Below are 23,494 nucleotides of genomic sequence, written 5' to 3'. Positions count from 1 at the left end.
CTGCCTAGGTCCTTGAGAAAATTATTTAACCTCTTTGTGCCACAGTTTCTTCATCTGGACAATGATAGGGTTGGTGTGAATATTAAATGAGAGAATATATGTAAAGTGTTGAGAACAATGTCACTTGGTGAAGTGCTATATGCTGTTATTACTTTTTTTTTTTGAGGTCAGGTCATTGGATCAGCATTGGAACCCAAAGATAAAGTACAGGACTCAGGAAAGGTAAACTCCTTTCCAAAGTTTAGGAGCCAAGCAGTGTAGCTTTGTCTCTGTGAAAGTATTCTACACATAGCTGGCACTCCAACTGCTGACAAACTGACTCCTAGGATCAAAAGAAACAGTTCTAAGTTCCTTATCCCCCAACCTTAGATAATGAGACATTTGTGATTAGACTTAGTTAAAACATGGATCTCTCCTCCTACCCTGGGTATCAGACTCTCTTGGGTCAGAACTCTGGACTTCTGTCAGTCCCACTTAGAAACTCTACATGTAAACATGAGGAGGAAGCAAAGGCAATAAAAGAAAAGAAAGATATATATTCTGGAGTGGACATGTATAAAGAATGGCACTTATTGCCTGGGCAGCGTGGCTCAGTGGTTGAGCACTGACCTATAATCCAGGAGATTATGGTTCAATTCCCAGTCAGGACATATGCCCGGGCTGCGGGTTCAATCCCCAGTAGGGGGTGTGCAGGAGGCAGTTGATCAATGACTCGCATCATTGATGTTTCTATCTCTCCCTCCCTCTTCCTTCTTCTCTCTGAAGTCAATAAAATATATATTTTTTAAAAAAGAACAGCACTTATGATCCAATTTATGCTTCAGTGACTGTAATGATAGACTCAATTAAAATTTACAAAAAAAAGAGAAGCAGCAAGGAACTCAGAATATCTCTAAAACAATAATTTAAAAAAAAAGCACCAGTCAGCAGACATTAAACCAAAAAAGGTGGTTCAGTTGAGAAAGCTTTACAAAATGACAAGTTATATTAGGTAAGAGACCTTCAGAGGTCACTGCGAAATGGTGGCACAACCTAGTTCTTTGCTCTCTTTCTTTATACTTTGGGCAGAACAGTCCATGTCACTGGGTGAGCACTGAAATTCCAGAACCATCAGCACAAATACACCTTTGATCTGTGCTCTGAATCCTGCTTCCGCACACAGGGACTCTGCTCTATCCATTCCCTTTGGCCTTTATGTTCCTACAGACATAAAACCAAATGCCCTAAAATAAATACACAAAAATTGCTAGAGGGAAAAAAACAGAAAACGATGAGCCATGAGGGGAGACTAGCCATACTAGGTATTAAAGAATACCACATAGCCTCTATAACCAAAACAGTATGGTACTGCTTCAGCCGACAAATGGAATAGAATAGCAAGTCCAGAAATAGTCCTAATTACATATTGAAATCAAATATATGATAAAGATAATATATCAAATTATTGGGGAAATGATCTTTTGATTAGTGTTAGAGCAACTATAAAGCCATTTGGAAAAAGATAAACTTAGATCCATTCTTTACACCATACACAGGAATAAACTCCAAACAGAGCAGAGCCATAAATATAAAAAAGTAACACTACACAAATACTAGAGAATATGGGTGAATGCCTCTATAACTTGGGCTATAGAAAGCTTTCTAACTATGACCCAGGTGCAATAAAAAAAAGATTGGTATTTTTGACTGTATAAATATAAACTGCATGTCAAAAATACCATAAGCAAAATCAAGAAATGAATGACAAAGTGGAAGAAAATGTTTACAACATGCATCACACATAAAGGCTAATATCCTTAGCATATAAAGAATTTTCAAGCCTGGCCAGGCATGGCTCAGCGGTTGAGCATTTACCTAGGATCCAGGTGATCAGGGTTCAATTCCTGGTCAGGGCACATGCCTGGGTTGCGCAATGACTCTCTCATCACTGATGTTTCTATCTCTCTCTCTCCCTCTCCTTTCCTCTCTCTGAAATCAATAAAGATACTTTTTTTTTTTAATTTTTCAAAACTGAAGAAAAATAACACTAAAAGTACTACTGAAAAAATGGGCAAAAGACACATACCAAAAAGAAATATTAAAATGGCCATTTAACGTGTTTTTAATTTCACTCATAAGAGAAATACAAATAACTAAAATACCAATTCTCACCTGTTAGATTGGCAAATATTCAAAAGCTTAACAATCTATTTGGTTGGTGAGGCTGTGGGGGAAATGTGTACTCTCATACATTGCTGGGAATGCAAACTGGCGTAACATCTGTTGAGGAGAATTTGCCAATCTCAAACACAGGTATTTATGCATTTACACTTCAATCCAAAAATCCCACCTTAGAAATTTATAGTGAAGATACACTTCCAACAATTCAAAAATATATATTCACAGAGCTACTCATTGTAGCATTATTTGTAACTACAAAATCTGGAAAACTACCTACAAGTCCACACACAGAAGAGGGGTTAAATAAGCTATGGTACATATACAAAATTGAGTACTAGAAAATAAGGAATATCTTTAATAACTGATAAGGAGCAATTTCAAGGATATAATGTATAGTGAAAAAGCATATTATGCTATATTTTGTTTAAGAAAAATAAGGAAACAAGCACATATCTGTTTGTTTGTTTTTAACAGTAATGAGAGAAACCAGTGAACCTCATTACCTATAAGGGGTGGGAAAGGGGGAATAGAGCAGAAGGGTTAGGGGAGAAAGACACTCTGTGCACAGCTTTTTGTATAGTTTTTACCTTTTGAAGCATGGTAATGTTCTACAGGTTTGAAGAATAAAATTAAATCAAGGAGAATGGTAAGAGGGAAAGCCACTAAACCAGAAAGCAAATGAAAAAGAACTCATTTGTGTTTCTCATGAATACCACAACCACAGGAAGAGAATAAACAAAAAAAAACAATGAACTAACATGTAACTTACATACATACTGGTGACTATATGCTATATACTCTGTTTATGGGAAGGCTGGAAGGGAGTGGTGGGGAAGAGCAGCAAATAAATGAGCTCTTTTTAGCAACTTTGTTTTCTATGGTGGTATAGGCAAAGCAATTCTGAAACAATTTTAGGCACTGAGCAAATGTGTTTAGTTGTGAGCCAGGGCTCTCCTGGAGGAAGAAAGGGACATAGAAATATGGAATAGGTGAAGGCAAGAAAGAACCCTGTAGGAATAAAATGGGGGCATTGGTGTTAAGTCATGATTTCTGAATTATATGTGTGTGTGCACATATACAAATGTACGTACATTCACATGTACGTATATTTGTATATAGATGTACATATACAGGGTGTCCAAAAAAATGTATAGACACATTAATAGCTGATAGCTGTAGATTCTATTACATTTTGAAAATGAAATGTATTTGAACAAACACTGCCTTTATAATTATTCAAAGTGTGTATACATTTCAGGGGGACAGCCTGTATTCCCTAGCTTTGTCTGCCAATAAGCAAAAGCACCTCAGTGGTAATGAGCCTATCTAGCATCCTGCTCTCGGTCTCTACTACCATTGCTACTAAAAGGAACCAGGTAGCTTCCAGACTGGGGGCAGGATACATACAAGATGAGCTGGGGCATCTTGTTATACCAGCAAGGAAGGATACAAGCTAACTTTGAAATCCTGGCAAGAGTTGACTAGCAACAAAGTAGGAATTTATATGCTTGAGAAATCACATATTTTCGCTTAAGTGTCTTGGCAGAGCACACTGTTCCTGTTTCCAGCCACCACCAGATGTGCAGGCTTGCCCAGATGACACACATCGGCCAACCACAGGAAAGCAAGATTAGTATCAGAAACAGGATAACCAGCCAAGTCAAACTGCATGTCCACAGAAAATTTCCCTGCTACTCCCCTCAACTCCAATGTCCCTTTTGCCCTATATAATTAGTTGGCTTGACAAGAGCTGTTCAGATGGTTTTGAGGAAAGGAGTCCGCCATCTTCTAAAGCAGGGGTGGGGAACATCTGGCCCACAGGAGGTATACAGCCTGAGAAACCATTTGGTCTGGCCCTGCCAAGATAACTGCAGGTGGGGCTCAAAATTCAAAAATCTAGGAGCTTTTTTCATAGCTAATTTTTAAGTTGATAATTTTGTATGGCCCATGAATAATATTATAAAATGTTCAAATGGCCCTTGGCAGAAAAAAGGTTCCCCACCCATTCTAAAGTCAACAGCACTTGAATAAATCACTTTCCTTCTCACCAGCACCTGTCTCATGAGTTTGGCTTTCGTTGTGGCAGGCAGCTGACCTTAGGTTTAGTTTCAGCCATTGGTGAGCTAGCTAGGAATAAGCAGGGACTTCCCCCTGGTGCCCAGGTGGTGGTTCCCCAGCTGCCTGTGGCAGATCAACCCCTGGGGAGAGACTTTAGGGACTTCCAGCAGCTGTTGAGAGATATTTTCTTGGGGAAGTGTCTGTATTCTCTCACAGCGCCAGTCACCTGCCATGCATTAGCCGGGAAAAGGAAACAGTACTTAGGGAGCCGACGGGCTCTATACTGGGTAAGTCCCCATTGTGCATGACCAGGAGCCCTCTATTGCTGTCATTGGGCTTTTGAGACATTTGGTCGTGGATAAAGGCCATTTGTGGTACTAGTAGGCAGTAGATACGGCTCTACAACTAGAAAATCCCAGTCCCACAAGACAGATTTGTTTGGAGCATTCATTTGTTTCCATGGATTTTGGGGTTTTGAATGCTTTTCTTTTGGCTTACATATTTTGGGACTTTAATTCTTTTTTTTTAATGTTTTTATTGATTTCAGAGAGTGGAAGGGAGAGGAGAGATAGAAACATCAAGGATGAGAGAGTCATTGATCGGCTGCCTCCTGCACACCCCCATCTGGGGACTGAGCCTGTAACCTGGGCATGTGCCCTGACTGGGAATTGAACCAGGACCTCCTGGATCACAGGTCGATGCTTAACCACTGAGCCACACCAGCCAGGCAGGGCATTTTAATTCTTGTGTTTCTGATTCAGAACTTAATTGTTCTAAGACGGTCTTTGTATAACATGTCTAACTAGATTGTGCAATTTGGGTTGCACTGCTTCTTGCTTGTATTTGTTGCTATTTGTCAGTCCCTGACTTAGTATACAATGGGTGGTATTACCTCTATTCCAAAGGGCAGTCCCCTTCGCTGCACTGGTCTACCTATGGGTATGAGCCAATGATGAAGAAAAAGATGATCTTTTATTGTAACATGGCTTGACTGATGTATGTTTTGGGGCTGGAAAAGCAATGGCGCCTAAATGGTTCTCTGAACTACTATACTATTTTGCAACTGGAGTTGTTTTGTCAGAGATCAGGAAAATGGGATGACATACCTTATATAACAAGCCTTTGTAATTACACAATCAGGATTCAGCAAAGAAAGGGAATAAATTAATGATACAACAGGGGAACTCAAAACCTAAGCCTCTCCCTGACAGAAAGACCCAGGAAGAAAAAGACAATGAGGAGATAACATTACTAAGTGCCTGAAATCCTGAGACACCTGGCCACCATTGCCCATCACTGCCACCTCCACCTCACCCAATAGATCCTATTGGCCAGGGAGCTGGGGGAGCATCTGTTCCCCCTCTATATGATGAGCAAACACTCTTCCCACTCCAAGACCCAACAGGGCACTCAATGTGGACCAGGGGTACTGTTGCCCAGGGCAGAGTAATATCCTTTAAGGCAGTTCCTCATCAGAGGTATTAATCAGCATACTACTGGTTGCATACTCCATTTTCAACTTCAGACTTGTTAAATTGAAGGAATTCTAATGCTTCTTATAGGGAGAACCCTCAGAAAACACCTGATTTAATTATTACATCCATTTTTGTTACCCATCATCCTAATTGGGTAGATGTCCAGGATCTCTTGAATATCTTGCTAACAGCAGATGAAAAGGGATTAGTAATAAATAAGGCTACAGAGGAGGCCTATCAACTCCATCAGAACCCAAATGGGACTCCAAATCCAGCAGGGGCCAAGCCTCTCACTGAGACAGATTGGGACCCAAATAATAGAGTCCTGGTACATTTAGAGCATTAGAAAAGATTAATATTAAAAGGTATGAGAAGGGGAGTACTGAAGCAAAAAAGTTTAAATACAGTACAAGATGTACAACAAAAGCCTAATGGGACCCCTCTGAGTTTTTAGAGATCTATCAGGCTTACTCAAGGTACACAGATATAGATCCCCAGGCTGCTGAAAATATGGAAATGGTTAACGTCTTATTGGACAGAGCACCCTGGATATTAGGAGGAAACTCCAATGGATAGATGGAGCTCCAGCAATGAATCCATCACAACTGGATATAGCCTTTAAGGCATTCCATGGAAGAGAAGCTAAAAAGCAAAAGCAAGAGACAGTTTTCTTAGAAACTGTTCAGAGAAATCATAAAAGAAATCAGTGGCAAGAAGGAAAGACTAGGAAGGAAAATAGACCATTGTGCCCTAAACAATGCGCTTACTGTAGGGAAGGGCATTGTAAAAAGGACTGTCCAAAGAATGAAGAAAAGAATGCTCCTAGAAAGGGAAAGGGTAACCACCCCAATGGATGATGGTTGAGTGCAAAAGAGACTCAGACAAGAGAAACGAGGAGGCTCCAGGGCTCCTTCAGATACCTCTCCGCCTATTATAATTTCATCACAGGAACTCTGGGTACAATTGACAGTGGGGAACAAACTAAATGACTTTTTTCTAGACACAGGAGCAACTTAGTTTTAAATTATAAACTAACACAAAAAAGTCCAGCTACCATAGCAGTTACTGGGGTTATGGGGAAGCTACAACAGCAGACCTTCCTTAAGCTTACTCTTGAATGTCAATTTGGAGATTTGAAGTTGTCACACAACTTCCTTTACATGCCAGACTGCCCAGTGCACTTACTGGGGCGGGACCTGCTCTGCAAACTCCATGCCCAAATGACTTTTTCTCCTGAAAAGCAACAGCTTTACCTGCAGGTTCCTTCGGGGCATGCTCTCAGATTACAGATGTTCCTTGTGGAAGCTGAGGGACCTGAGAAGAAACTATTCCATCGGGAGACCTACGAGCAAGTTAAGATTGTATGGGCCGATGGAACCCAAGGGGTGGGCAGTTAATGTTCCACCAGTAGTTATAAAACTAAAGACAAGGCTGCAGTGCCACACAATAAACAATACGCCTTAAAGGAGGAAAACTTAGAGGGGATACAACCTATTTTGCAAAAGTTTTTAAAATTTGGATTAATTTGGTCTTGCAGATGACCTTATAATACTCCCATCCTGCATGTAAAAAAAGCTGAATTCAAGTGAACATTATTTAGTTCAATATATCCAGGCCATTAATGAAGTTACCCAGAACATCCACCCAACTGTTCCTAAGCCCTACATTTTGCTGACGACTGTGCCTGGGGACAGCACATGGTATTGATATGAAGGATACTTGATGAGCAAGACCTGGCCAAAAAACTACCTCAATATTACTGGACTATGTTGCCTCAAAGCTTCAAAAACTCCCCCACAATCTTTGGGAATTATTGGCCAAAGATCTAGGAAACCTATTAGACTCTGGAATACTCTTGCAGTATGTTGATGATCTGCTCATAAGCAGTAGTTCCTAATGAAAACTGTTTTAAAAACACCACTAAGGTACTTAATCATCCTGCTGCCTGTGGATACAAAGTTTCCCTGTGAAAGGCCCAGACTTGGTTTCTTGGAATGGTGGGATTTTGCTGCATTTGGATTCCTAACTTTGGCCTACTAGCCAAGCCACTTTATGATTCCTTAAAGGGCCTCAACTCAGAGCCTCTGGAATGGACCACAGAATGCCAAGTGGCCTCTGAGGCTCTTAAAAGAAAATTAATTTCAGCCCCTGCTTTAGGGCTGCCCAACCCCCAGAAGCCTTTCAAGTTATACATGCATCGGAAGCAGGGAATTGGATTTAGGGTGTTTATCCAGATGTTGGGAGACTCCCCACAGCCTACAGCATATTTCTCTAAGAAATTAGATCATATCACCAAAGGATGGCCTCCTTGCCTTTGAGCAGTAGCAGCAATCTGTGATGTCCTCCCGGAAGCAGAAAAATTCACCTTGGGACAATCTATCACAGTATTTGTATGCATCAGGTCCTAACTTTTTTGGAACAGAAAGGTGGTTATTAGTTAACAGCAGGGCAAATGGACAAATATCAGGCCATCTTATTAGACAACCTAAATATTACCTTACAAACCACAATTACTTTGAACCCAGCTACCCTGCTTCCAAGTACAACTATAGACCCAGATCTCTAACATAACTGCTTAAAAATTATTGACAAGGTTTACTTTAGCCTACCAGACCTATCACACCAGCCACTGGTAGATTTCAACTGGGAGTTATACACTAGTGGTAGCAGCTTTGTGAAAGATAGAGAAGAGCCAGGTATGCTGTAGTAACCACTTGACAAGGTAATAGAGGCCCATGCCCTGCCTATAGGCACCTTGGCCCAGAAGGCTGAGCTAACTGCTCTTACCAGAGAATTAGAATTATCTCAAGGAAAGCCAATCAATATTTACACTGACTCTAAATATGCTTTTATGATAGTACATACCCATGGGGCAATATGGAAGGGGGACTTTCAACCTCGAGAAATAAAGACATAAAACATCCTACAGAAATTTTAACCTTTCTTGAAGCAGTGAACCTGCCAGCCCAAGTTGCTATCATACATTGTCTGGGACATCAGAAGAATGATTTCCAAGAAACCAAAGGGAATCAAGCAGCTGATAGGACAGCAAAACAAGTGACCTGAGAGACTCTTAATTGGGGATTTGGCACCCCATTTGATCTGTCAGAATTTAAACCCCAGTATACAGAACAGAAAGGAGAATGGGACCATGAATGGGGATTCACTAATACTGACTCACTTTACGTGGAAGGTCAACGCCAATGGCATGATTCTACTCCTTGAGGCACTGGTGTACCCAATCTTAAAACATTTACATGAGGGAACCCACTATAGAAGGAATGCATTAGCAAACCTAATTAAGGCAGATGTAAAGGGACACTTGTTACTCCTCTCTCATCCCCAGGAGCCTGAACGTTGGATCAGCTCACTGAAATTATTCACTCACATGACTAGAAATCTACCTGGAGACATTCTTAATGAGGATGGATACTTCTTTGTATATGCACTCCTATCTTGCTGGGGTTTGTAGCTGTGCACCAGCATGTACTTTGTAATCTGTCCAAGACACTGTTATTACTAATGAAACTGCCACCTCCTTAGCTAACCAGTGGAAATCTCTAGATTCTCTAGCAAAAGTACTTTTAGACAATTGTCTTGCTTTAGACTATATTCTAGCTAAACAGGGAGGGGTATGTATGACTATTAACTCTTCCTGTTGTACTTAAACACCTGGGCCCAGGTAGAAACAAGCACTTAAAAAAATTTAGGCAACAGGCAACCTGGCTCCAGCAGACACTTGATCACCACACCCCCTTATTTGAAGGGACCAGAGATTGGTTCAGTTCTCTTTTCTCTTGAATACCGCAAGGTTTTTGTTCTATTCTATGGGAATTAGCAAAGTTTCGGCTAACTAATATTTCTAAAAATAAGTTTTTATTGATTTCAGAGAGAGAAAAGGAGAGGGAAGAAACATCAATGATGATAGAGAATCATTGATGGGCTGCCTCCTGCATGCACCCTACTGGGGATCGAGCCTGAAACCCAGGCATGTGCCCTGAATGGGAATTGAACTGTGACCTCCTGATTCATGGGTCAACACTCAACCACTGAGCCACACCAGCTGGGCCTGACTATACTTCTAATAATCCTTCTATTGTACTCAGGAATAAAACTATTAGCCTGTATTACATCTATAGGAAAACATATGTCTTCCTGAATACTAATACTTAACCTACTACCTACCTTTAACCCTCAAAGATTTGCCTCATAGTAGGTCCATTTCTTGCATCAGAGGTTAGAACCTGTCAACCAGACTCCTTAGATATAGAGTAGAAATTGACAGTGGGGAGCTACTACAACCAAGCTAACCTTGAAATCCTAGCAAGAGTTAACTAACGACAAAGTAGAAATTTACATGCTTGAGAAATCACATATTTTAGCTTAAGTGCCTTGACAGAGCACACTGTTCCCAGCCTCCACAAAATATGCAGACTCGCCCACATCAGCGGACCACACGAGAGCAAGCTGACTATCAAGAACAGGATGACCAGCAAGTCAAATTGCACGTCTGCACAAAAATCCCCTGCACCTCCCCTCAACTCAACTCCCACTTTCTTTTACCCCATATAATTAGCTGGCTTGACAAGAGCTATTAAGATGGTTTTGAGGACAGGAGTCCTCTGTCTTCTCAAGTTGCCTGCACTTGAATAAATCACTTTCCTTCTCAATAGCACCTGTCCCACAAGTTTGGCTTTTGTTGCAGCAGGCAGCTGAACTTGGGTTTGGTTTCAAGGAGATGCTCAAAAAACAAAACAAAACAATGGGAGCATGTCACAAGACCACAAGAGCAAGCTTGAATATCCAATCCAAGGTCCACAATAATTAAGTACAGTAATAAATTATAAGCTATTAAAATACAATTTTGTGCCCGGCCGGGTGTGGCTCAGCGGTTGAGCATCAACCTAGGATCCAGGCGATTAGGGTTAGGTTCCCAGTCAGGGCACATGCCCGGGTTGTGGGCTCGATCAATGACTCTCTCATCATTGATGTTTCTATCTCTCTCTCTCCCTCTCCTTTCCTCTCTCTGAAATCAACAAAGATATATTTTTAAAAATAATAAAAAAAATTAAAAATAAAATACAATTTCGTGAGTCCATACAGAAACAAACAATGGAGAAAGGGAGGACCCCTGCTTACAGTAGAATGCCAGGGCTGTTTAGTAAATGTGGATAGTAGCAAAGTTGGAAAAAACAAAATTGGCATTTTGCAACTATTGGAGGAAAGAATAAATCAGGGGAGAATTATCAATGGATTCTAAATCTAGGGGGAAATTTTGACAAGGAGCAGTATAAATATTCCCCCAAAGACTGCAAGGGGAAAAATAGTAATTATACAGTGGAGAAATCAGATGATGCTTTGGCCAAGTATTGTAAATTAGTATCACCAGTGGGGGCAGGTGGACATCATGTATTTTCAGAAATGACACTCTGAGGATACATCACCTATGAGAATACACTACCTGAACTGAATCAAAAGGAAACTCCAGGTAATTCCAAAATGAAGAATATTCCACTAAAAGGTATATGTATTCTTCAAAAGTATTGTTTTCAAAGAAGACAAAGAAAGGCTTTAGAAATGTTTCAAGTTAAAGAAGACTAAATGACTGGACTACTAAATTCAATACATGACCTGGAATAAGTCTGCACTAGAGAGAAAAACTGTTGTATAACAAATAATTGTGTCAACTGACAAAACTAGAATATGATTGATTAGACAAAATAGCAACTTTAAATTTACTGCAGTTGCCAGTTGTACTGTAGTTATTTAAGTAAATATCCCTATCCTTAGTAAATATACATTGAAGCACTGAGGGGTAAATGGTCATGATATATTTAGGAAAAGAATAATGTATGAAAGAGCAAGAGAGAAAAGAAAAATGTTAACTACTGGTGAATAAGAGTTGGTATCTCTTCACTATTCTTTTTTTTAAATCATTTTTTATTTTTCAATTACAGTTGACATACAATATTAGATTAGTATCAGGTGTATACCCATGATTAAACATTAAAAAACCTATTAAGTAATCATCCTGAAAAATCTCATACCCATCTGACAGCATACATAGTTATTAGAATATTAGTGACTATATTCTCTATGCTGCACTTTACACTCCCATGACTACACTATAACTACCAATTTCTACCTCTAAATCCCCTCACCTTTCCACCCCCCCAACCTTTTCCATCTGGCAACTGCCAAATGTTCTCTGGATCTTTGAGTCTCTTTCTGTTCTGCTTGTTTATTTTTATTTTTAGATTCAATTGTTGATAGATATGCATTTATTGCCATTTTATTGTTCATATTTTTTTATCTTTCTTCCTCTTAAAGAAGTCCCTTTAACAAACATTTCATGTAATACTGGTCTGGTGGTGATGAACTCCTTTAGCTTTTTCTTGTCTGGGAAGCTCTTTATCTGACCTTCAATTCTAAATGATAGCTTTGCTGGGTAGAGTAATCTTGGTTGTAGGTCCTTGCTTTTCATCACTGAATATTTCTTGCCACTCCATTCTGGCCTGCAAAGTGGGTAACTAGCTTTTCTCTTGCTGCTTTTAAGATTCTCTGTTTGTCTTTAACCATGTGCATTTTAATTATGATGTGTCTTGGTATGGGCCTCTTTGGACTCATTGTTTGGACCTCTCTGTGCTTCCTGGACTTGTATGTCTGTTTCTTTCAGCAGTAAGGGAATATTCCTGTCACTGTTTTTTCAAATAGGTTTTGTATTTCTAGCTCCCTTTCTTCTTCCAGCATCTCCATGATGCAAATGTTGGTACACTTGAAACTGTCCCAGAGGCTCCTTAAACTGTTTTCATATTTTTGGACTTTTTTCTTTTTGCTGTTCTGGTGTTTTCTGCTTCCTCGTATTCCAAATTGCTGGCTTGATTCTCAGTGTCCTCTACTCTACCGTTGATTCTCTATAAATTATTCTTCATTTCAGCTAGTGTATCCTTCATTTCTGACTGGTCCTTTTCTATGTTGAAGTTCTAAGTTCGAGCACCCTTATACTAGTGTTTTGAACTCTGTACCTGGTTGTTTGCTTGCTTCCATTTCATTTAGTTCTTTTTCTGGAGATTCCTCCTGTTCTTTCATTTGTGACATTTCTTTTGCCTCCACATTGTGGCTGCTTCTCTGTGTTTGTTTCTATGTATTAGGCAGAGCTGCTATGTCTTCCAAACTTGGTAGAATGGCCTTGTGTGTGTGCTATAGGTCCCAGTGGCTCAGCCTCCCTAGTCACCTGAGCTGGGCACTCCAGGTGCACCTCTGTGTGGGCTTTGCGCACCATCCTGCTGTAGTTGAGCCTTGATTATTGTTGATGTCACTGGGAGGGATTGACCTCCAGGTCAACTGGCTATGAGGACCAGCTACAACTACAGCTGAAGAGCTGCTGTGCAAGAGCCAACCCTATGGAGTAGGGCTTGTTTCACTGGGACTTTGGTGCTCTCCAAGTCCACCCCTTGCATGTCACTCTTGGAGGTGGTAGGGTTGTAATCTGGCATAGTTTGAAGCTGACCACCAGGTGCACTGGCTCAGGGGCCTCCCAGGACGTACCAAGTCAGCTTACTGCCTGTGCCTGCCTGAGGCCACCTGACACAAGCTACAGAGGGATCTGCAGATGACTACTACTTGTCTTGGGCTTGGAGGTGCCCAGGAAAGGCCAAGCTGTGAACCAAGGCAGGCTGCTGCTAGTGCCAGGCCTGGGGCAACTTACTGAGAAGCACAAGGCATGCTGAGGCCAGCTGCCGCTTGAGCGATTTTAGGAAAGTCTGAAGCATGAGCCAAGATGCTTCATTCCTATGGAAAAGCCACTGGAAACAGCTTGGGTGGGCCTTCAAATTGGGTGGAATAGGGTCTCAGAGAATCACCAGGGCAGGGTGAACTGTGAGAGCCAGGTTCATGAAGACTCAGATATGGTGCCTGTCAGCTCTGTGGTGGGAGGGCTCAGCAAAGGAACAATGGCCTCTGCCAGCACTTATGTCTGGGAGAAAGCTGCCCACCCCACCACCCCAGCCAGCTGTTGCCCTGATCCCAAATAATTAATCCTTCCCTGTATGTCCCTAGTTCCTTCCAAGCTGCTGCTCTAATTCTGGAGCTCAGAGGGAGTGAGTCCAAGTCAGTCTGCTTTAAGAGGAACTGCCTGGGACTCCAGCAGCCTCTATGTCACTCAGCCACAATCCCCACTGATTTTTACAGCCCAAAGATATAGGCTCTCTTCTTGGCACTGAAATAGGGTCTGGTGGGGCTGGGAACCCTTACTCCTCAATGGGAACCTCCACAGCCAAGACATCTGTCCCAATTAAAAACTGTCACACATGGGTATAGGACCAGCCTGTTTCACGCCTCCACCCCTCCTACCAGGTTCAATGTGGCCTAATTCCCTGGTTGCAGGACTTCCATTCAGCCAGATTTGAGGCAGTTCTGAATGCTGGTTGTCCAATAGTTTAGCTGTAATTTTCATGTGGTTGTGGGAGGAGGAGAGTACTGAGTTTACCTATGCCGCCATCTTGACCAGATGGAAGTCTCTTCGCTATTCTTATTCTTGAAGTTTTTCTGTATATTTGAAATTATTTCCAAATAAAAGTTTTTTAAAAATGTAAAAAGTAAATTTAAAATTCCTTCAACTCTCTCTCCAGGTACTGCTTTCATCATCTGCCGCCTGTTCATAGTTGTGTCTTAAAAAAGTGATCTTCACATTTCCCTCATGCCTCATCTACTCAATCTGATTTCTTCTACTCAGATCACGCTGCATTAGCTTCTTCTGGGACAGGTGCCAACTTCCCAGGCCACTGTCCCTTGGGTGTTCCTAGCCCCATTCCACCTAGAACTTTTCCTCTCCTGACTCTACATACTCTTTCTGGGTAGCTCCATGTATAAACATGGCTCCTAACACTCCTACAAGGTATCTTGCGCAGCATTATCTCTGTCCCAGACCTCCCTCTTCAATGATAGACCCTCATATCCATACCTGTCCTCCCCTCATTTGCCTAAATCATAAGTGCACTCTTCTCTCTTTCACCCCTCCACATCTGATAAAGCCCCTAAGACCAGCTGATTCTACTGTGTACACAGTTCCCAAGTCCCCATGACCAACTTCATTTCCACTGCCGAGGCCTTAGTTTAGGCCCTCCTAAATTCCCTTCTGAACTTCTCCTGTAGGCTCCCTACCTTCATTCTTACTCCTAATTCTTTCTCCAACAGCTGTCAAGAGTTCTGAAAAATGTACAACTGGTCATTCCCCAATGCCAAATCTTTGCAGGCTAGTTGGTGTGGCACTTGAAGCCTTTTGCATATGGCCACTTGGAGTGACTTGCTAGACACTAAATGGGAAATAATCCCTCTCTGCTACTGCACTCACTGGTCCTTGACCCCTTCCCTTGACTGTCTCTGACAGGTTAATTCTTAATCCCCTCATGTCCTCTGGGATTCCCATTTAATTAGTTGCTGACTAACCTGGTGTATATGATCACAAATACCTCACTGCTTAGCCCTCTGACCCAGGCAGAATCCAGCAGTCTTCTTGTTCCAGCATTATTTAACCTTCTCTGTTTTGGTGGGAACACAGAGTTCCATCACTCAGTGTCGTTCACCCAATCCTCTTAATGACTGAAATCAAAACACATCAGTATAAATGTGCATCTTCATTGAAAAGAGATAGTTTGCAGTGAGATTCATATTAATCAATACTGAGACTAAGAAAAGGTAAAAAACATAGGCAGAAAAGCAATGAGACATGTAAAACTAGCACTAAAGTAAATGCTGACAATATGGCTTGAATGTTTGTGTCCCTCCCAAAATTCCTGTTAAAATCCTAACCCCCAGAGATGAAGGCATTAAGAAAGAAACTTGTGCCTGGCCAGGCATGGCTCAGCGGTTGAGCGTTGACCTAGGATCGAGGCAATCGGGGTTCGATTCCCGGTCAGGGCACATGCCTGGGTTGTGGGCTCGATCAATGACTCTCTCATCATTGATGTTTCTATCTCTCTCTCTCCCTCTCCTTTCCTCTCTCTGAAATCAATAAAGATATATTTAAAAAAAAAAAAAAAGAAAGAAACTTATGGGAGATGCTTAGGACATGAGGATGGCGCCCTCATGAATGAGATTATTGTTCTTATAAAAGAGGCCCTAGTGAATTCCCTTGGTGCCTTGATCCTGGGCTTCCCAACCACCAGAGCTGTGAGAAATGAATTTCTGTTATTTATAAGCCATCAAATCTGAGGCATTTTATTACAGCTAAGGACTAAGCTCCTAAAATGCAAAAGCAATGAAGAGAATAAAATATTATTATAAACAATACTGAAGATGCATTCTAGTATGTTATCTCTGAGGCTGAGTGTTGCCTAAGGAACTTAGATTATGATCCATATCCTGCTTTTCCCTAGGCACTGGACTAGTCCCGGGGATTCAAAGATGGATAAGACAAAGGCCTGTTATCAAGGAGCTTGCAGACTATGTGAATCTGGCAGAAAAATAACTAACACATGATAAAAATGGTAGAGGCATACCTGGGGGGGGAGGGGGAGCAAAAGGGTTCAAACTGCTTTGAAGGACTAGGAAGAGCTTTGGGAAAAGAATAGTTCCAGCAGAGGGAACTACCCTCAGGACATCTGGAGCAGAGAGCACAGGAACAAATGGAGACATGGGCAAAAACAGTGGGAGAATGGGATAAATGAAAACTGGGACTAAGGAGTGAGAGAAGTGATATGCAGAGCAGAAGAGAGAAATATGGTTTGTGCTTTAGTTATTACTGCACTTACAGTTAACAAATATCAGAAAGATCGTTAACATGAGTTAGCTCTATTGCTTAAAAGTGGAAAAAAGGATTCAAGGTGATTTTTCCTCAAAGTAAAACATGAAACAGAACATTCTCATACCTGGTAGCGGAGAAGAAATTTCTAGTCATCCTTGGGAATAAGTTAAGCAAAGGAGATTCTGAAAGGGAGGCTGAGAGATTTTCTGAAGCTAAAAGAGCAAAGACTGGCTTGAAGAGAATCATTTACAGAATTAGTTTATTAAGCTACTGTAAGACTAAATATCATAAACACAAGTCTCAGGAGAGAAAAACTGCTTGGTTTTATTTTTTTTAAAAACACATGAGGTATAATAATGATTTGGTATATTTAGAGATCTACCAATAACTGGCTTAACTGATGTAAAATAAAAATTATTTTATGATTGTTTAATCACTTCTTTAAAAACCCTTGCTCAGATATGCCATAGTACATCACTGAATGCACCACTATGAGGTAACAAAAACTGGGGGGGGAAACAATGTCCCTGACTAGACCTACAAAATTATAGAAAATCCAAAACATCCAAATGATGGTTAACCCAATACCACATACCTGTAGTTGTATAAAAAAAAATAACAAACAGCCTGACCGGGTGTGGCTCAGCAGTTGAGCATCCACCTAGGATCTAGGCGATGTGGTTTCGATTCCTGGTCAGGGCACATGCTTGGGTTGCAGGCTGGATCCCCAGTTGGGGGCATGCGGGAGGCAGCCAATCAATGACTCTCTCATCATTGATGTTTCTATCTCTCTCTCCCTCTCCTTTCCTTTCTCTGAAATCAATAAAGATCTTTTAAAAAATAATAAAAATTTTAGAAAAATAACAAACAGCCTGGCCAGTGTGGTTCAGCCGTGGAGCATCGACCTATGATCCAGGAGGTCCCAGTTCTATTCCCTCTGTGTTCTGATAATTTCTAAGATAAAGTGAAAGCAGCAAGGGGCAGAACTTTTCTTTTTTTAAAATATATCTTTATTAACTTCAGAGAGAGGGAGGGAAAGGGAGAGAGAGAGAAACATCAATGATGAGAGAGCCACCGGTGGGCTGCCTCCTGCACGCCCCCTACTGGGAATCGAGCCCGCAATCCAGGCCTGTGCCCTCACCAGAGTCCAACAGAGATCTCCTGGATCACAGGTTAGATGCTCAACCACTGAGCCACGCCCGGCGGCAAGGGGCAGAACTTTTAAGAGTGACCTACCATCCGTACGGCGGAAAAAAGGGGAACTAGCTACATTCACATTTGCAAATATTTGCATAAATAAATTCTGCAAGGATACATTCAAATAAAGTAAATGTGATTATTTGATAAGGTTGGGCCTAGGAAAATGGCTGAACGGGAAGATACCTTTTCGTTAATAACTTTCTATTTTAAATATCTGATCCATATATTATATATTTAAACATTAAAAAATAAAAATAAAAATAAACCTATAAACCCCTGTGCTTTCAAAAAGAAAACATGCCTACGGCCCGCTAGTCCAAACGTCTTAAAGCAGCACACCCAGCCCTGGCACCCCATTCTTCTTCCACATCTCAACGCCCGCGTTCCCGAAGGCCTTCTCCCTAGTCAAACTCTAGTTTTTGAGCGAGACAGGCCGCCTCCTCCAGGCACACACCTGTCTGTATACAGGTGAGCTTCCCCAGGAAAAGGGCCCGGGAGCACTCACCTGCACAGAGCCTGGAGTCTCAACATCATCCCTCCATCATAGAAAAAAAGGGGGGAGGTGAGAGGGAGAAGGAATCAGATCACCCCCAGGGGTCCCTGTAACGCCCGTATTCACTGTCAAGTCCCACGGCCAAAGTTAACTGCAATGGGGCACCACACAGGGGCGAGGAGTGGGGATGGGGTGGCGATTTTAAAGCGCTAATTTTCCCGATTCCCCTCCCGCCCGAGACAGCATGAAGAGTTGAGAAACATGAGAGCGGGGCGTTTCTCTGGGCGCGGGGCACCCCAACCTGGCCGCGGCCGTTCGAACGGCCGGAGCTGGCGCCCTCCGGGAGTCCAGTATGTTCCAGCGGCGCCCCACGCCCCTCCGCCAGCCCGGGGTCTCCCCTCCCCTCCGCTTCCCCAGACGCGCCTCCTGAGGAGCGGGGGTAGAGCAGGCTTCCTCCCAGACCCCGCCCACCACGCGAGGGGCAGCGGGACCGGCCCAGAAAGGAAAGGCGGGACGGGCGAGGACCGGGGGCGGAAGCGCGGGCGGCCGCGTACTCACGTACTAGCTGAGGCAGCGCCGCGGGAGTCCGGCCGCCGGCGGGACAAAAGCGCGGACGCCCCGGCCGGAAGAGCCCGCGCCGGCTCCGAGGCACTTCCGAGTCCTCTCTGGGAAGCTGGAAGACTGACTCGATGGTAAGCCCTGCGCTCGGGCACGTGACCCGCGGTGCGCAGGGGTGTAAGTGCCGGCCCGCGGCGCAGGCACTGTGGGCGAAGCTTCTGTCTCGCGGACTTGACATTCCGCGGTGGGGCGGACAAAGCAAATGAGTGGCTCGGTGGACTAGACACCTAACGACCTATTACCTAAACACGGACTCCTTACAGACGGAGGCCGCGGGTCGCTCCTCTTTCCCCGCACGGGGGCGGGGAGGCCGCGCAGAGCGCCCGCCGTCGGGACCACACCGACCTGCGGCTGCGCGCGGTGCGCCCGGCTGTCGGCTCCCGAACCCTTGCACAGAACGCCTTTGGAAACTTTCTTTTGTAGTTAACATCTAAACGTTTTCCCGCATACTGTTAATACTGACACTGAACAAACGAAACTGCTTATCATTCCTTCCAGGGCATCCTGTGATGAGAACTTTTAAGACGTGTTCTCTTAGCAACGTAAAAAAATACGCAATACGGTATTATGAACGATTGCTGGAGTGCTGTGCATTCCATCCCCAGGACAGCCGCCAACCACCAATCTGTTCTCTGTATCCGACTTTTTTGATTTTTTTAAGATTCCACCTATAAGTGAGATCATAGGGTATTTGTCATTCTCCGACTTGTTTCACTTAGCTTAATTAAAGTTCTCAGGGTCCACCCACGTTGTCAGAAATGGCAGTTTTTCCTTCTTTCATATGGCCGAGTAATATTCTATTATGCATATGTCAATCACATCATCTTTATCCATTCATCCATGAGGGACACTTAGGTTGTTTGCCTGTCTTGGCTATCTGTAAATAATGCACACCATCCACTTTTTTTTAAGTTTTTATTAATTTCAGAGAGAGGAAGGGACAGAGACAGAGAAACATCAATGAGAGAGAATCGTCAGGTGCCTCCTTCATGCCCCCTACTGAGGATCCAGCCCAAAACCGGGGCATGTGCCCTGACAGGGAATCCAACCCTGATCTCCAGGTTCATGGGTCAACAATCAACCACTGAGCAACACCAGCAGGACCATCCACTCTTAATAGTCAAAAATTTTACAACTTTTGGGAGTTTTTTTCCTTGAACCTATAGTTTCATTTCATGTCCCTCACAGGATTTTTACACTAATCTAAAATTTCATTCTGCATGTATCACTGGGTTTTATCCTAATATAAAATAATTTTATGCTTTAAGTTTTATTGTTCACCCTAGCACACATCTCTGTAAAGAAATTACAATTTTTTCTCACTTTCAGATGTTAATCATTTTCTAGATTATTAGCAAAATCATATAAACATTTAGCTTCAAATTTTTACTGTCAGTAAAAATTTCTTGGAAGCTCAACTTTTAATTCAATGGACTTTTTAATAGTTCAAGTTATGCAAATTACTTGGGTGCATTTTACTTATTGCCGGAGTGAGCCAGTATTCAGCATCAACTCTATGCCGGTTTTCCATTTTCTATAGATGCAGGTGCTGGGTAAACAGAGGGAATTGAACGGGGTTTCTTGTAGCAATGCCTCCTCCACCCCATTTGGCTCCATACCAGAACTCCCTGCACCTCCAAGAAAGTGTTACTGGCAAGACAACCAGACCTCAGATCTTGTCCTCTTGAAGGAAAGATTTCAATCAAGAGACAACGTGTAGCAAAGTAAGTAAGAATTTATTGGCCACAGCAAAAATATACTTAAGACAGTGAAACAGGGAAGGGCGTAGAAGTAACAGGGCTGCTTTGGCTCACTGAGACGTCAAAGAAAAGGAAGCTTTGGAGTGTCTCCAGGGACACTCCTGTTCAGGGAGTTAGCCCGGCCGAGCTGCCCCTGCCCGTTGCTCCCCTGGTTGCAAGTCTCATGGGGTCCCGTAGAGGGAAGAAGGGGAAAGGGAATGGCGCGGGTGTGCTCCCCTGGGTGGGGAGTGCACACTGGGTCCTTCGTGCTGAGCGTATTTATCTCTCTCTAGGTGGAAACCTTAGCAGAGGTCTCAGGGGACGGTCCCAATCGATATTCATCAGCTTTCCAGGTGGGCTCTTTCAGGGTCCTGGTCTCACTGATTGGTCAGTGCCAAGGCAGGGGGTCACGAGTCAATGCAGCTGGTTCTGAGGCAGCCACAGTGTCACTTGTCTGGTTTTGCTGCTTTTCTTGTCCTGGAGCTGAAATGCGCCTGAGGCCTAGATGTTATCTTTAGGGAGGAAAAGGGGGGGGGGGGTGTCTAGCAATATGAAAAGTCAGGGGGGTCCAAACTGCATGACCAACAATACGCTAGGGGAGGAAAGGTTACCCTGGGGGCAAGGTTCTTATTTTCCCAGTATTGCCCCTTGCTAGGCATCCAGGGCTTTCTACCCTGGTAAGTTTCTGTACCTGGCCCTTCATCCTTGCTCTGCTTATGTCTGTCTCCCTATAACAAAAGTGTGGGCCAGTAGCTACTGAGCACTCGAGAATTGGCTGGTGTGGCTGAGCACCTGATTTTTAAATTACATTTAATTTAAATGGCCACATGTGACAATGGCTGCCTTATTGAGCAGCACAGCCCAAACTGCTTCAGTCAATCTTGATGGGCTTCCAGAAGAATTCTCACTCCAGATTGAAGGTTGCTGTGTTAGGTCAGTCTGCCACCCCTGAAGGGAGAAGACCGGGTTTTTCCCTCTCTGCAGCAAAGTGGACAAACATTTGTGTCCAAGTTAGGAGGCTTTGCATCTCCATAAAAGGTAGTGTGTGAATGGGGGAGGGATCATTAGGAAGCCCAAGTAAATAATCTTAATTTGGGTAATTTTTATTTTAAATTTCTTTTTCTTCATGACCCTTGTTATACTCCAGGCACCTTTTGTTTGCTCTTGGGTCTACATGTTACTGGATGGGGTCTGGGGTTGGAGTGGATCTGCCTTGGGCCAGCTGGTAGTGTGTGGGTTCTTGACTTTGTGCAGGAAAGATTTCTAAACATGAGTCCAAGTGATTTTGAGAGTATGTTTATTAAAGCTAGGGACAGTGAAACAAAGGAAGGGCTTAAAGTAGGAGCAACAGGGGAGAGCCTAGGCGGGCTGCTTTGGCTCTCTGAGAAAGTCACAGTGAAAGAAGTGAGTCCAGGTGGGGCTGCTGTTAGCTCACTGGAAAGTCAGAGGAAAAGGGGGTCTTGGAGACAGGTTCAGGAGGGTAAGCTCGCTGCTCCCCTGGTTGCAAGTCTAATGGGGACCCTTAGAGTTTAAAGAGGAAAAAAGCAGAGATACTAGGAGTGGGCATGCTCTAGCGAGAGCACCACAAGTTCTTGAGGCTTTGTCTTGAGGCTTTTTATTTATTTTTTTGGCCTTGGGGAATCTTAGGGGAGGCCTCAGGGGAGGGCCTTAACAGAATATTCATTAACTTTCCAGGTGTGTCCTTTAATGTGTTGATTCATTAAAATGTGTGTATAGAGTGGTTAGGGTTACTTTCTGGTTAGTTTTATTTTTAAAGAATGTCATGGAAGAGCGACCGGGACCCAGGCCAGTCTGACCTGGGATGTTCTGCAATGGGTAAATCATTTGCTCCTAAGTGCCCTTGGTTAGGGAAGGTAAAACCTTGTGATTCATTAGCTCGCTGTAAATTGCTCAAATTGTTTGGCCTTATTTATTTTGTCTCAGTTTCCCTTATTCTACTTGTCAAGGAATTTCCGTAGCTTCTTACTATCCTGAGACACACACACACACTCACTCACTCACTCACTCACTCTCTCCTTTTTCAACACCTGCCTCTTCTGGAAACCTACAAACCAGGAGAATCTAGGCTTGTGCTGTCTGGTATGGCAGTCACTGCTCACTTACTGCTGTTAAGCACGTGAAATGCGTTAGACTGAACTGAGATATGCTGTAAATGTAAAATCCACCTTGGATTTTTAAAACTTAGTAAAAAAAAAAGAATATAAAATGTTAAAAATTATGTTGATTTTTGTGTTGATTATGTTGATAATATTTTGGCTTTGGGGGGTTAATAACATATTGTTAAGACGAATTTCACCTGTTTCTTTTTACTTTAAATGTGTCTTTCAGAAAATCAGAAATCCCATCCATGACTGGAATTATATTTCTCAGCTCTGCTCTCGAAGGCCTGTAGGAACATCGATGATGTCTTCAGTTTGCTCCTGCCTTGGGGCTTCTCTTGCTTTGCGGTGGTTCACGTGCAGATTGATGATGTATGCCCAAAGGGGCTTCATTCCAACTCCACTTTTAGTTGTTGAATTTGGTCACAAATTTTAAAAATAAATGTCTCCCTTCCACTATGGCATAGCATTACTTCATTATGTAAAAAACAACAACAAACAAACAGACTAGACTAAACCAGAGAATTCTGTAAGGGGTGTGGTTTCAAAATTAACATACAGAAATCAATAGTTTTCTTATGTGTACACTACAATTAGAATACCAGAAGAAAACATTACATTTACAATAGAAACAAATGAGCAAAAGGCCAAATGCCTGGAATTAAGACATGTCAAGACGTATATGAAGAAAGGTGATGCTCCTGGGGTCACAAAAGGCAAACTAAATTGATGGAAAGATAGCTGGATGCATCACTCGCCCGGATGAAAAGACTCAGCATCAGAACCATGTCATTTCTCTCGGTTGCTATAAGGATCTAGATAAAGACCAGCTGGAGCTTTAGGAAAACAATCAGTGTGGGGGGTCTCTGGGAGGAACTTGGGCCTAT

The 23,494-nt window shown here is 42.7% G+C and overlaps 1 protein-coding gene across 1 annotated transcript in view; it reads right to left on the bottom strand.

Annotated features, from left to right (window-relative positions):
* ZFP62 (ZFP62 zinc finger protein) overlaps positions 1-18,816 on the bottom strand; it is a 28,612-nt gene extending 9,796 nt beyond the window's left edge. The window contains exon 1 of the mRNA XM_081134346.1: positions 18,689-18,816. The gene's annotated coding sequence lies outside the window, so the exon portion shown is untranslated. The remainder of the gene's footprint in view (positions 1-18,688) is intronic.
* Positions 18,817-23,494: the final 4,678 nt, after the last annotated feature.

Source organism: Miniopterus schreibersii, assembly GCF_964146895.1.
Source record: "Miniopterus schreibersii genome assembly, chromosome: 4".
NCBI lineage: Eukaryota > Metazoa > Chordata > Mammalia > Chiroptera > Miniopteridae > Miniopterus > Miniopterus schreibersii.
The sequence above is the reverse complement of the archived record's forward strand: the minus strand, read 5'-3'. Positions and strand labels throughout refer to the sequence as shown.